Below are 15,900 nucleotides of genomic sequence, written 5' to 3' on the forward strand. Positions count from 1 at the left end.
AACATCAACTGCCCGAGTTACACCAGGAATGCACAATCCCTTCATCAGTGCTCAGACTGTCCGCAATAGGCTGAGAGAGGCTGGACTGAGGGCTTGTAGGCCTGTTGTAAGGCAGGTCCTCACCAGACATCACCGGCAACAACGTTGCCTATGAGCACAAACCAACTGTCGCTGGACCAGACAGGACTGGCAAAAAGTGCTCTTCACTGACGAGTAGCGGTATTGTCTCACCAGGGGTGATGGTCGGATTCGCAGTAAATGTCGAAGAAATAAGCGTTACACAGAGGCCTGTACTCTGTGGCCTGTGGTCTGGGGCGGTGTGTCACATTATTGGTGTGTCACAGCTTGTTGTCATTGCAGGCAATCTAAATGCTGTGCATTACAGGGAAGACATCCTCCTCCCTCATGTGGTACCCTTCCTGCAGGCTCATCCTGACATGACCCTCCAGCACACCAATGCCACCAGCCATAGTTCTGTGCATGATTTCCTGCAAGACAGGAATGTCAGTGTTCTGCCATGGCCAGCAACGAGCCCGGATCTCAATCCCATTGAGCACGTGTGGGACCTGTTGGATCGGAGGGTGAAGGCTAGGGCCATTCCCTCCAGAAATGTGTGGGAACTTGCAGGTGCCATGGTGGAAGAGTGGGGTAACATCTCACAGCAAGAACTGGCAAATCTGGTGCAGTCCATGAGGAGGAGATGCACTGCAGTACTTAATGCAGCTGGTAGTTATTGAATGCGTTTCAATGGGCCAAATTCAATGTTTCATCAAATATCTATTTATTTTTATACCTCAAGGGGTAAAACTCTAAATCAAAGAGCTTAATTATCCTTGGCATGACAATCTTAAAACAATTACATACTGTATGTTAGTTTCCATCCAACCTTTTTATGGGAGTAAAGTAGCCAGTTTTGGATAAAAATGTCACAACATCAATGGAAAGCATCCAGTTTCCTAGGCTACAGCTGAAATGATGATGAACTTCACAGAGTGTTGAAAGTGCACAGAGATGAGGTTGATGCTCCTTTCAATAAATATGGAGAGTATTTTTCTAGTGACATGATGATTGATGCCTGGCTGCCATTTGATAAGTACAATTTATCTGGAACTTTTGTCCATGGTAATCTTATCATGAAAGTAAGCACTTCACTGTATCTGCAAGCTTTTGGCTAGAGCACACGTGAATACCAGATGTCGCTATACCTAAGCTGTAGCGGGGGACGTAATTGGCAGCAGAGAAGTCAGGCGCAGGAGAGCAGAACTGGATAATAACCGGAGATTTATTAAGCAAAACCAATGGCATCCAGAACAACAAGATAAATGGACACAAAAATAACCCGTCGTGCGCGCACGGGGAACGTGCACAAGCACAACAATAAACAATTCCACACAAAGACATGGGGAGAACAGAGGGTTAAATACTCAACAAGTAAATGAGCTAATTGAAACCAGGTGTGTGGAAAAAAAAGACAAAACAAATGGAAAATGAAAAGTAGATCGACGATGGCTAGCAGACCGGCGACGCCGAGCACCGTGCGCCGTCCGAACAAGGAGAGGACACGACTTCAGCGGGTTGAAAATGCGGTGGTTGGTTACCCACTTAACTTTAGTCCGTAATTAATTTTTATGTGCACTCTGTATTTTTTGCCAGACTTATCTGCAACAAGTCAATTTGGTGGAAACACAACTCTAATGGGAAAATGTGCCAGGGTTTCCCTTGTCCAGCATTGTGGCTTTTGGCTAATCAAAAATGAAAAGCCAAACAATACAATTGTAGTGGGCCAAATTGCTCAGGACAGGCTATCATAGCCTCCACCCCAAATTTGCGCTTCAGTACCATTCTCTCATGCCTTGCGCACATGTGAGCCTGCTGCTGAGGAGAATGAGAGAGAGATGAGCCTTGGCCTAGACCGCTTTTGATTGTGAAGATGGAGGCCTTTTCCTTCGAAGTAAAACAAACATTAGAGGAAAATTACTATGCCTGTAGTGAAAAGCCTAGAAGGTGGATTTAAAAAATATGTTTTAATGTTGTAATAGAAGATGAGAAGCACGTTGACATGCCCAAATGCAGGCTACTGTGCAACTCCCTATTCAGGTAGGATGCAATTTTGTTCGTCATTATTATTATTATTGTATATCATTGTTATTATTGTAAGCCTATTTATTAATCAAAATCAGTTTTTTTTTTTTTTGCGAAAGCTGTTTTGTTTAATTCTGTTGAGCATTTTATTGGCACAATGTGTGTTCCATATTTAGTTTAAGATATTAATAAGTAGGTCTGTTGTAAAAAATAACATCAGCCTGTTTCTGTCATTTGTTGGGTATGGTAGGCATTTGCCTTTGTTGGTTATTGCTGCAAAATAGCCTGTTCTAAACTTTTGTCAAGGTTCATACCAGTTTGCAATTGTTTTATTTCGTACTGTTGAGACATTTTCTTTGGCCAAATTAAGTTCTAACTGTAATTCCTTATAAACAATGGCTTGACTATATTTTGATATTACCCTAATAAAGTGTAGAAACTTTGGGGGTTTGGTTTGGTGTGGTGTGGCTATTATTAAGCTTTAGTTACTGCAAGTCTATAATATGAAGGCAGTGCCCTGACCTTAGTGAGCCGTTTTATTTCTCTATTTGGTTAGGTCAGGGTGTGATTTGGGGTGGACATTCTATGTTGTGTATTTCTATTTTGGCCTGATATGGTTCCCAATCAGAGACAGCTGTGTACCGATCCCACGCATCAGGTCTCCAGTGCGCCTCCACAGTCCAGGACGTCCTGTGCCTCTTCCCCACACTCGCCCTGAGGTGCGTGTCATCAACCCGATGCCACCTGTACCGGTCCCACGCATCAGGCCTCCAGTGCGCCTCCACAGTCCAGAGCTTCGGGCGACAGTTCCCAGTCCAGAGCTTCCGGCGACAGTTCCCAGTCCAGAGCGTCCAGCGAAGTTTCACTGTCCAGAACCTCCAAAGACGGTCCACAGTCCGAAACGTCCAAAGACAGTCCACAGTCCGGAACGTCCAGCGACGGTCCCCAGTCCGGGGCCTCCAGCGACGGTCCCCAGTCCGGGGCCTCCAGCGACGAGCTGCAGTCCAGAGTCTTCAGCGATGAGCTGCAGTCCAGAGCCTCCAGCGGTGGTTTCCAGTTCTGAGCCTCCGGCGATGATCCACAGTACGGTTCCTCCAGCAACGATCCATGGTCCAGTTCCACAGAAGCGGAGGGATCAGTGTAGGGAGCGGGGACTACTCCCCGAACTGGAGCCGCCACTGAGGGTAGATGCCCAAACGGACCCTCCCCTATAGGTTCAGGTTTGCGGCCGGGAGTCCCGGGGGGGGGGGGGGGGGGGGTGTACTGTCACGCCCTGACCTTAGAGAGATGTTTTATTTCTCTATTTGGTTAGGTCAGGGCGTGATTTGGGGTGGGCATTCTATGTTGTGTATTTCTATGTTGGCCTGATATGGTTTCCAATCAGAGACAGCTGTTTATCGTTGTCTCTGATTGGGGATCATATGTAGGCAGGCCTTTTTCCCACTTTCTGGTGTGGGATCTTGACTATGTGTAGTTGCCTGTCAGCACTATTTTGTATAGCGTCACATTTCGTTTGTTCATTTTGTTGGTTTGTTCGGTGTTCATTCAAAGAGAATGTACGCATCCATGCTGCGCCTTGGTCTCATTCTAACTACGGACGTGCCAAGTGCACACCTGCGCTTCAACTGTTGAACTTGAGGTGAGAAAGAATGTTTCAGGCCTAAGAGAATTACTCCTATGATCTAACAATATAATGCTTCTCTTTATCCAAAATATTCTGTTAGAAAATGTATGAATTAACCTCCCTCTGTATGTTTACATATGTATAGCAGACGCAGTAGGCATCTGGCATTAAGAAATGCATGCGGGTGTTGTAGAATGCCGCGGCATATCTCTATCTCTCTCTATCTCTCTGGGGATGGACCTAAGCTTCTCCTCCTTTATATAGGCTATATAAAAATGTACATAAATCATACGGTGGACACCTAAGCCTATGCATGCAATGCCCAGATGCGTTTAGTGCTCAAATCTTAGACAGCTGAACCATGAGGTGAACAATTATTTTTTTCAGGAAAGTAGCCTAAAAAACTATTAAAAAAATAGGCAATAAAGTTTTGCATATGCTACACATCGAAACACAAGGAATGGTGTTTTGGTCATTTGATCTAGGCTGTTTTTAAGGACACGTAAATGTGGCTCATTTGGCCAATATCCCTCATTTATTGAGGGCACTGGCTGTGCCAAGTCGGATCTCAAAGCATATGGATGTCCAATACATTTCTTAAATTAAAATCTTCCAGGCCACTTTGTCAGGGGCCAAATGTTCTTTAAGGGAACCCTGAAATGCTCATATTGTTTATATGCAGACTTTAGAATAGTCAGATGAAAATCTGTCACCAGTTGGATGGAAACCTAGCTATAGACATCCTAAAGACTGTGGCAAGTACACTAGTCCAGTGTCACTTTGATTATGCCAGCACATCATGGTTCACCAGCAGCCACAAACATCTAAAAAAGAATATACAGATTAAAACCTCTTACAGCTACCCCCATACTTTTTTCAATTTCCGCCTGAAGACATACCCAAATCTAACCGCCTGTAGCTCAGGCCCAGGACCAAGGATATGCATATCCTTGGTTTCATTTGAAAGAAAACACTCTGAAGTTTGTGTAAATGTGAATTGAATGTAGGAGAATATAAAACAATAGATCTGGTTTAGATAATACAATGAAAAAAAACATACGTTTTACATTTTTATTGTTGTATCATCTTTAAAATGAACAAGACAAAACCAACATTCAGATAGGATGATAACTTCCAAAATGAGTGTGCTACATGACATGTATCATGAAGTCACCCAGGTGTCCCACACAAGTAGCCCAAATGTACCCAAGTGGCCAAATTGGTGAAGGCATACATTTTGAAACAAATAACTATATACAAAATACCAAAATGGTATTATAACACCCCCCCCCCCAAAAAAAATGGAGAAAAAAAATTGAGAAAAAAAAAATGGGGGAAAAAATAATTATTGATTCAATAATATATGAAAAAAAATATATATATACATTTACAAAATAACATGGGTAACTATTTACACACTTTCAATATTTGGAAGACCCTTAGTCCTCTATCAAATCAGTTTAGGGTTCCATAGCCGCAGGCAGAACAGTTGAAACTGGAACAGCAGCAAGGCCAGGTGGACTGGGGACAGCAAGGAGTCACCATGCCAGGTAGTCCTGACGCATGGTCCTAGGGCTCAGGTCCTCCGAAAGAGAGAATTAGAGAGAGCATACTTGAATTCACACAGGACACCGGATAAGACTCCCATTCGGAGTCAGTGTCACTGTGAAAGAAAATGTTCAGTTAGAATAGTTTCACATATGAGCCCTGTATCAACAGGTATAATAAACAGATATTATATATATATATATGAGTACTTATACATATCATATATATATTGGGGTGGGGCAGCAGACACACGCATCTCACATTTCATGACATTACATGTTTATATATTGCTTCTAAACTAAATTTAAAAAATCACAAATAATATTTTCTATTATTAATTTCAAACAAGGGCATTAGCATGATAAGAACTTACCAGTCCAAAACGATGTCCTCTCCCGTTCAAAAAATATTCTTCCACAATCGCTAAATGAATCGTCCTACAACAATCTCTGTCTCACTTTCCCAATCAATGTATTCTAAAATTGTGTGTACATCTGTATATCTAAACTTAGATTTAGCTTTCCCTGACTTAGTCGCCATACTGATTGATATATAAACAGCTGAATCTGCGCGTTTACCAAACAATGCCGTGCGTAATATGTGTTTCTCCTTCCGGTATGAAACTTCAATAGCGAATGACTCTCTTTACGCTGGAGATTACTACATGGGTTGGTCTTGCAACACATAAACTTGACCTATTGCCGTTTACCTCAGCTCATTGGCTATCTACCCAGCTAGATTTCAAGACGATCAGTGGTCATTGGGTTAAAAGACAGTCGGTCAACGAAAATCATTGGTGCACAATGATGTCATGACTTGTTGTCTTCAAATCGGTTTCTTTCAGTCAATACGTCCCGCGAAATGGCCCATCAGGTTTGATTGTGTTACAAACAAACCAGTTGATTGCAGTGAAACCAAACATGACTGGAAAAGTCACGTTCTGTGTGGGTTATTTACCTGGAATGTGTCGTCGAAAATGGAATGAGACGGAATTCACGACACAAGTGGTTGACAAAATGTTTCGTGTTAGGCTATAAAAACTGATTTTATCAAACAAAAGATCATTCATTGTGTAACAATGAACATTGGACGATGACCAATGAGCAAATAGACGAAGATTGTCAAAGGTAAAGAATTTATTTTAATGCAGTTTGTGATTATGTTACGCCTGTGCTGGTTAAAATTGTTGCTTTTTATGGGGCTCTATGCTCAGATAATCGCATCGTATTTTTTCACAGTAAATCCTTTTTTAAATCTCACAATGCAGTTGGATTAGCAAGATTCTAGGCTTTCGATACATGTGAGACACTTGTATTTTCATGAATGTTTAATATGACTATTTATGTAGCGGTTTATGCGCGGTTCCGTGCGCAGAGAGGTTAGTATACACAGGGTAGCTAAAGTTATTGTTATTTGTGGTGATCAACATTATTGAGTTATTTCAATGAAGGGGAGGGTGTTAAAGGGGAGGGTTACGTGAAAATATTTTTTACGTTGGGGATGGGGATCAGTTTTTCTTTTATGACACCTTGAGTTGGACCAGCCAACCCCCTGCCACCCCGTGTGTGTGCAATTAGAAAAAACATGTTGAATACGACAATGCCACCTTCCTCTTTCATGTTGCCTAAATGGTCTATGACTCCGTCATACACCCTATATTTTTTGTTGGCCTAGGCTACCTGGCTAAAATGCCTGCTCACTAGCCTAAGCGAGAGAGAAGGAAAGAGTTCCCTGCTGATGCAACAGGCTTACTCTGCAAATGCACTTCCACATTGCTGCTGTGCTGTTTGTTGCAACTTGGCTACCTGCCAAACTCGTTGTTTTTTACTTTTAATAACCATTTAATCAAAACTCTGCATTTAATAACATTTACCAACATCCTAGTTTTTTCCTTGCCCAACTTTTTTCAATCAACTTTTTCACCCCGGACACTTTAGCACCTGGATACCAACAACAAGTCAGGTTACGAAGAGCTCAACTCATAAAATGCTCTGTATAAAACTAGTAAACACACTGGGGACACGCCTGACACAGCTTTGAGAGGCTACTTGTTAACTTAACTTGTTAACAAAGAGATGCAGTTAGTTTCAGAATGAGTGGCAAGGAATAAGATAGTTGTAAATATTTTTAAAAACTATTTGTATTTGGGACAAATCATTCACCAAACCCTAAATCTCAACTAAATATTGTAATGATTAATGTGAAATTGAGCAAGTTGAAGAGACTAAACTGCTTGGAGTATCCCTGGATTGTAAACTGTCATGGTCAAAACATATTGATACAACATTAGCTAGGATGGGGAGAAGTCTGTCTATAATAAAGCGCTGAACTGCATTCTTAACAGCACTATCAACAAGGCAGGTCCTACTGGCCCTAGTTTTGTTGCACCTGGACTACTGTTCAGTCGTGTGGTCAGGTGCCACAAAGAGAGCAGCGCGGCTATCCCTTGCATGTACACAGAGAGATAACATTGAGAATATGCATGTCAATCTCTAATGGGTCAATGGGAGGAGAGATTGACTTCATCACTACTTGTATTTTTGAGATGTATTGACATGTTGAACTCACTCCTGACACGTTTTTTGGTGCGCCAGGACCATTCACAGCTGAGCTCACCCAGTTTAGCCCAATGCTGATTGGCTATTATTTAAAAATAAATACAAAGATACTATTTTTGACCAGAAAACATAGATAGCCTAGACATATTGAGACAGCAGGGTTCTATTTCATTCGCTTGGATGCTTCCATCAGTGAGATACATTCAGCTACTTGTGAATTGAAGGAAATGTATGAAACAGAGAGACAAAAGATATGATGTATTATTTTTCTTAATTTTTTGGTCATTTATGGGGGGAAGCCTGCCTTAATAACAAACTTGTATTTCATCCATAAATACAAATACATTTGTTCAATTACGAGCCTGGTGGGTTTAGAAAAAGAGGAAAAAAAGGGAGGAACCTTCCCGCTAGTCATGATTGGCTGAGATAATGGGTGGGCTGGACATGCCGGGAGATGAGATTGGATTGGTATGCCATGTAGTGCGCTTCTGTTTATAACATGAACTGCTCAGTATGTGCTGATAGTCCTTTCTACCGTGCTGTTTTTGACATACACTACCATTCAAAAGTTTGGGATCACTTAGAAATGTCCTTGTTTTTGAAAGAAAAGCAATTTTTTTTGTCCATTAAAATAACATCAAATTGATCTGAAATACAGTGTAGAGATTGTTAATGTTGTAAATGACTATTGTAGGTGGAAACGGCAGATTTTTTAATGGAATAGGCATACAGGGCTGTGTCTTTGAGGAGGGGAGAGGGCTCGTTGGGTTCAAGGTAGGCTTCCACTGGAGTCGAAGAGCTATTCTTCTCCTCTTTGGTCTTTTTCCTTTCCTTGGCCTCCCCATTGCTCTTGGTTGCCAGGGGCGACTTGACTATGATGGTTGGGTTCTGTTTCAGGTCTTGGCAACTGGGCGGCTCGGCTGCCATGATGGCCTTGGCGCCGTGCATTATAGGAAGGAACTTGCAGTGCAACTCACCTCGGGTCTCCTTCCAGCACCGCACCGATGCCAGCTGCTTCTTCTCAATGTTCCGCTCTGACACCGACAGCTCTAGAGTCTGGGACAGAGCATAAGGAGTAGTCGGTAAGCACAGTGGTCTCAGCAGAAATCATGACTGTAATATCAGTGTTTTATTAATATTTTTTTCCCGTTTAGACCCTTGACCTTAGCATGCAATGTGGCCATGACAGTCTAATCATTCTCAGCTATTCTGAAAGTGGCAAAAAAACATGACACTGAGCATTCTCCAGTAATTGATGTTTCTGTTCTATAAGTATGGCTGTGGGTGGTCGTACCTCCTGCACTAGAAGCCCCTCCTGCATGTAGCATGTATCTATGGTCTTGAGGAGCTCCATGGTCTCATACTGGCCCTGACACGTCTTCCGCTTGTCCTGGGAGCCCAACATGCACTTCAACAATACCAGGCCCACCCGGAAATTGATCTTCACTCCTGGACGATCACACACCAGACAGCAGTGGTGTAAAGTGCCTAAGTAAAAATGTAAACAACAACATTTCAAATTTAGCTACTTACAGTTTTTTACAATCACACACTAAAAGTGGTATTTGAGGCACACTCAGAGAAACAATTCACTCATGTACCCAATCTTCAAACCAAGTCTGCAAAACTGCAAGCACAATATCTGCTTTACACTCAGTTTGCAATTGTAAAACACACTTTTTGCAAAACACTAGTTCTCTATATTAGACACTTTGTTCAAAACTAACAGGTCTTGTGCTTCATTTGGAAAGTACTGTCATTCCAAATGCCACACTCATTTACCCATTACCTACACCCAGTGCTGACGTGTGAAAACACTTATAGCTAATATCTTCACTAAGAAATCAGAGGTTGAGCACTATAAATATGCTTCAGGTTGTCTTTCTTGGTTTGGACAACAATGGAGGCCAATTTTGGAGAGCGAGTTAGAGGAGCGAGAGTAAGAGGGGGAGGAGGATGAGGACAAGGAGGAGGAAGAGGATAAGGAGGAGGCCTGTGGTGACATAGACGAGGGGGCATGCCAGGGCTGGATACGCCACTCCAGACACTGCTTCCCCCGCTGTTTAGCCAGAGAGAACATCGCTTGTGATGTTTATGATGTGCTGTGGCCAGACAAAAATAGGAGACAGGATGCACCCTAACGGCTTTTTTTTTATATCAACAAGCCTATTTGGTTGTCTCCTACTGTATTTGTTTTGTCTGTTACTGTTCATCCTGAAATCTGGATGAAAATACAATGTTTTGAGAAATAAATACATTACATTTTTTCCACCTTAGATTTCTATTTATAGTGTAAATATATACTGAATATGCATACATTATGTATATACTTGTGCACCTACATGTACGTGTGAGTGCTATAACAAACTGCCGTGGACTCTGCTGTACACTGAACATGAAAAAGACACGATTGTAGTTTTTTACATTTGTCACATCTGTGTGTAGTTGGCATGTATTAGAGCTAATCATTTGATGGTTTGTGTGTAGTTTTGATTCAAAAACAGTTTTGAGAAGAGTTAAAATAGTTTTGAATGAAGTGTTTGGAGATGTGTGACGTTTTGCGTGAAGTGTGTTAGTTTTGGGGTTTGGGGGGGAAGAGTGTAGAGAAAAGGAGCCATAGTTTCAGAAATCATGTGTAAGCAATTGTCAAAAACTGTAAGACCGAATCGACATATGCTTACTCCAACAAAAAACATGGCAGTTACTAAATGATCTTACAGAATGGATTTTCACCCACTGGAGCTAAAAGTCCCCATTTGAAGAAGCCATAGACTTCACTAGAACACCCCACTAAGCTACAAACCCAACACACCACATACAAAAACCCATGCCACACCCTGGCCTGACCGAATAAATGAAAATAAACACAAAATACTTCGACCAGGGCGTGACAATACTCTTTGGATCAACCAAAGAAATTGACAAACCTATAAATCAAGTTGCACCCTATTTCTTTTAACAGCCAAATTACTATTCCCTTCAGTTAAACCAAAATAAATGACATAAATACAAACTAACAGACATACAACCCCATTTTCATTTTTTACCAAGTAGATTTTTCACTTTGGAATTACAAATCCACGTTTCTTCAATTGGGTTACCAGCAATTCAATCAACGTTCTGTTAATTGTTATATTAAGTTGGTTCCAGAACATGAAATAATGACTCCAAACACATTCTTTACACAAGACGTTCACATTAATTGGTTACAATATTGTAACTAGTGATGTTACGCTTCATACTGGAGCTCCGAGGTTTGAGCCGAGATTGCTAAGTTGTTTACTTTGAAGCAGTATGCCGATACTTGTATCACTTTATCAGAAGTAGGTAATCAAATGGCGTCCAAAGCTTTGTTCTGTCGAACAACCACCTGATTGGTTTGGTATTGCTTTTGTAGAAGACAAAAAGGATACAGCGTGTGCGGTGTCGTCTCTAATAATTTGTTCTAAATTCTTCTGACCAGCAGGTGCCACTAGTATAACGTGTTGATCAAAGCCTTGAGTAATTAACTGATTTTTGACACAACTGGATGGAAATGCTCAATGCCTCGGAAAACTCCAATTTCCCCATCCCTAAAGAAAACCCTAAAGAAAAAACCTTGATCTGCCAATTTCGTTATTTGATTTCAGACAAATTGAATAGAATAGTTTAAACGAACCAAAGCGTAATATTGGAATATACCAATCAGAAAAAGCAGTGCCGTCCCACTTTTTTCCAGCACATCCTAAGCACAATCCGCAGCGCTTTCCACACTTAGCATACATCCTCAAGGGATATTGACACATATTGAAATAACAGGATGTTACACCTCCTACATAGGAGGTGTGACTGTAATATCACCAAGATGTTACATGCAGGGAGAATAACGGACCAGATGTATGAGTTGATTAAAACACCATACCCCGCTTGCAACATGTCTGTCTGCTAGCTGTAGCAGGCTGCCCAAGACGTGGGCTAACTTAGATAGCAGCAGGAGGTGGTCTAGCTAGCTAGCTGGTGTACACATGTCCAAGTCCAACACTGACCGTGGTGGAGCCAGATGCCATGATGACCTCTGGACCCTGGACCCTCTGACACCTGATCAGCTGCAGGAGAAGGAGTGGCGAGCGGAGGAAAGCTGAGAGTAGGAACAGCCTCCAGGAAAACAATGTTTATGCTGCCCTCTGTGTGTGTGTGTGTGTGTGTGTGTGTGTGTGTGTGTGTCTGTGTGTGTGTGTGTGTGTGTGTGTGTGTGTGTGTGTCTGTGTGTACGAGTTCATGTGCATGTCTCTGTTGTATTGTTTCAGATCGTTGTGTGTTGTATTGTTGTGTGTCTTTTTTCCCCTATTCTCTTGGCCGTTTTTGAGGTTTCATGCATGGAGTGGCAGCAGGACAGGTTCACGGAGCTGTGAAGAACCAACCGAGTGAAATGCCCTTACCAAAATTCCAGGGCTGTATTTTGTAAAACAATTGTGGTAAAAAAAAGACAGGAAAGGGGAGAGGGAGAGAAAGTGAGAGTGGGGGAAGAAATTGAAGTGAGTTATAAAGAACAATGGAGAGGAGAGCATTTGAGATAGACAGGCAAGGAGAAGCAAGGAGACGGTTAAACATGTTTTAGGAAAAGAAAGAGGTCAGAAATTTGCAACCACAAGTTATAACATATAGAGTACACACACGGAGGTACAGTACACACACAGAGTACACACACATATGGAGTAGACATACATAGGGAGTAGATGCACATAGGGAATAGATACACATAGGGGGTATACACACATAGGGAGTAGGCGCACATAGGGAGTAGACGCACATAGGGTGTAGACACACACTACATGAACCACAAATGTCTTTACAAACGACCAAGTTAGTCATTGATGATGTAACAAACACACACTCCACAATCCCCCCCACCCACCCACACACAGACTACCGGTAAACGTAATTAAAGTGTCAGTCCCTATACTCTCATCAAAGGACTTGAGTGAAAAATCAATAGGGGCCACAAACAGAGGCTGTGGGCCGGAGGAGAAGTCTCCAGTGTTATTAATATATAATGATTGTCTTTCTCAAGCCTAACTCTCGCCTTTCTCATCCTAGTGACTTTCCACTCACACCTCTCACTCAAGTCAAAGGTATTGTAGTGCATTACAGTCTACTCCTCTCTCTGTCTCTCTCTCTGCGTATGTTCAGTGTATCCCTTGCTTTAGGTTGGCTATAGCATCAGGTGTAGAGAACTTGATTGAGGATCGACTAACATGGACTTCTTCAGAGTCGTTTGTTGTATATTCTCTCCTCTTTACAAGAGACTCTCAACGGACGCTGCTCGGTAGGGTATTTTGTCGTTCTGTTGTGTTGCACATAAACACAGGCAGCACACACACATACACGCACACACAAATTGTGAGTGTGTGAAATGCAGCCCTCACAAGACACGCACACACACACAGGCACAGAAATGCAACACACACACACACTGTCCTCAGCCTCTTGAGTCACATGTGAAGTTTGAAATGTGAAGTGCTCCAAAACCATGTTTTCACATGTGAAATGTCATGTGAAGTGTTCCAAAAACACATTTCCACAAAATGTGTGACCCAATTCAGAAACTAGGCGTATGTTGCAAGTTACGACTTCACAGGATAGCCTGTTGAAAGTATTATTCTTTTTTAAATCAAAATGCATTTTTTTGCCAGAAATACCTTCTCGGACATGTGAACTTTCATGTGCTTTAATATCAAACTTGTATGCCATCTGTAAATATGATTGGCTGAGATAATGAGTGGGCTGGACATTCCCGAGAGATCAGTTTGGATTGGTCTGCGGTGTTGCATCTTGTGTCTATAAAATGAACTTGCTCACAATACCTACATAATCCTTTCTACTGCAGTTTTTTTAAAGATATAACGTTAGCCATGGAGAATAGCAAATATGTTGCTACTGCTCTCAATAACATTGCTGCCCTGAATTTATCAGGTGCTATTGACAAAGGTCAGTGGGAAAAAGTTGGACTACTGTCACGTTATGACCATAGTTCTGTTATATTATTCTTTGTTTTAGTATGGTCAGGGCGTGAGTTGGGGTGGGCAGTCTATGTTTGTTTTTCTATGTTGGTTTTTGTGTTCGGCATAGTATGGTTCTCAATCAGAGGCAGGTGTCGTTAGTTGTCTCTGATTGAGAACTATACTTAGGTAGCCTGGGTTTCACTTTTGGTTTGTGGGTGTTTGTTTCCGTGTGAGTGTTTGGGCCACACAGTACTGTTTCGGTTTTGTATATTTCACGTTTATTATTTTGTTCCAGTGTTCAGTTGTGTTTTTGAATAAATCAACATGGACACTTACCACACTGTGTTTTGGTCCGATCCTTCTACCACCTCTGAATGCCATTACAACTACCTTCTGGATGATGAATGATGACTCTCTCTCACTCTGAAAATAACACGTTTTGAAATCAGTGGAACACAACGGTCCAAATAAGCTGTGCAAACAAAACAGAAACAACACAGGATGTCTTATAATGCAGTCTTATATGCAGTCTGACGTGAAGCTTTCATCCATGTACACAGGTAAGAATCTAGCTACAGTTTCAAATATTACACATTTCTAAATTTGTCAGTTATTTTCATTGCAAGCTAAGGCTTGCTGTTAGCTAATCAGCTGGAGTTTGGTGGCTGGCTTGCTAACTAACAAACCTCTAGTGACCCCCCCCCCATCCCGCATGCAGGAGTGTAATCATTGCCTGACACTAATTAGCATAACGCAACGGACATAAATATCCCTAGAAAATATTCCTATTCATGAAAATCACAAATTAAATATATTGAGACACAGCTTAGCCTTTTGTTAATCACCCTGTCATCTCAGATTTTCAAAATATGCTTTACAGCCAAAGCTAGACAAGCATTTGTGTAAGTTTATCGATAGCCTAGAATAGCATTTTGTCCAGCTAGCAGCAGTTAACTTGGTCACGGAAATCAGAAAAGCAATCAAATTAAATAATTTACCTTTGATGAGCTTCGGATGTTTTCACTCACGAGACTCCCAGTTAGATAGGCAAAGTTCATTTTTTTCCCAAAATATTATTTTTGTAGGTGAAATAGCGCCGTTTGTTCTTCACGTTTGGCTGAGAAATCGCCCGGAAATTGCAGTCACAAACGGCGAAAAATATTCCAAATTAGCTCCATAATATCAATAGAAACATGGCAAATGTTGTTTATAATCCCCCCTCAAGGTGTTTTTCAAATATCTATTCGATAATATATCCATCGGGACTATTCGTTTTCAGTAGGACCAATTGGAGTAATGGCTACCTCTGTATTTTACGCAAGAGTCACCCTGGGAGCCATCAGGTGACCACTTGCGCAATGTAGCCGCTTACGGCTATTCTTCAACATAAATGCGTAAAACTACGTCACAATGCTGTAGACACCTTGGGGAATACGTAGAAAGCGTAATCTGGTTGATAGCTCATTCACAGCTCAATAGGGACTCATTGGAACGCAGCGCTTTCAAAACCTGGGGCACTTCCGGATTGGATTTTTGGCCTGCAACATCAGTTCTGTTATACTCACAGACAATGTCTTTACAGTTTTGGAAACGTTAGTGTTTTCTATCCTAAGCGGTCAATTATATGCATATTCTAGCATCTTGTCCTGACAAAATAGCCATTTACTTTGGGGATGTTGTTTTTCCAAAAATGAAAATACTGCCCCCTAGATTCAAGAGGGGCATGGTCTAAAATATGTTGTATTTGTGCCGACCTGCAGTGGAAATGTTCCAGTTTAAGTTTTTTATGATTCTGTTGAAGAATGAAAGTGAGTATTACAATTATATTGAAACTAGCTATAAATGTAATGTATTCTTGTTCTTTGGAACCAGATGCACTTACAGTGCCTTTAGAAATAATTCATACCCATTGACTGATTCCACATTTTGTGTTACAACCATAATTCAAAATTGACTACATTTCTGTATTTTCTCTCACCCATCCAAACGATACTCCATAATGTCAAAGGACAAAGTGAAAACATGTCTTAGAATGTTTTATTTATTTTACCTTTTATTTATAGTTTTTTTTCTCATTGAGATAACATCATTTTTCCAAGAGAGACCT

At 41.4% G+C, this 15,900-nt stretch overlaps 1 long non-coding RNA gene across 1 annotated transcript; it reads left to right on the forward strand.

The window, feature by feature from the left end:
- Positions 1-3,562: 3,562 nt before the first annotated feature.
- On the forward strand, positions 3,563-9,905 carry LOC110509356 (uncharacterized). The gene is made up of 3 exons (XR_002471422.3): positions 3,563-3,721; positions 8,710-8,894; positions 9,086-9,905. It is a non-coding gene; the product is annotated as an uncharacterized LOC110509356 (long non-coding RNA).
- Positions 9,906-15,900: the final 5,995 nt, after the last annotated feature.

This window comes from Oncorhynchus mykiss, chromosome 29, assembly GCF_057628025.1.
Source record: "Oncorhynchus mykiss isolate SJ-2025 chromosome 29, ASM5762802v1, whole genome shotgun sequence".
In the NCBI taxonomy this organism is placed as follows: Eukaryota; Metazoa; Chordata; class Actinopteri; order Salmoniformes; family Salmonidae; genus Oncorhynchus; species Oncorhynchus mykiss.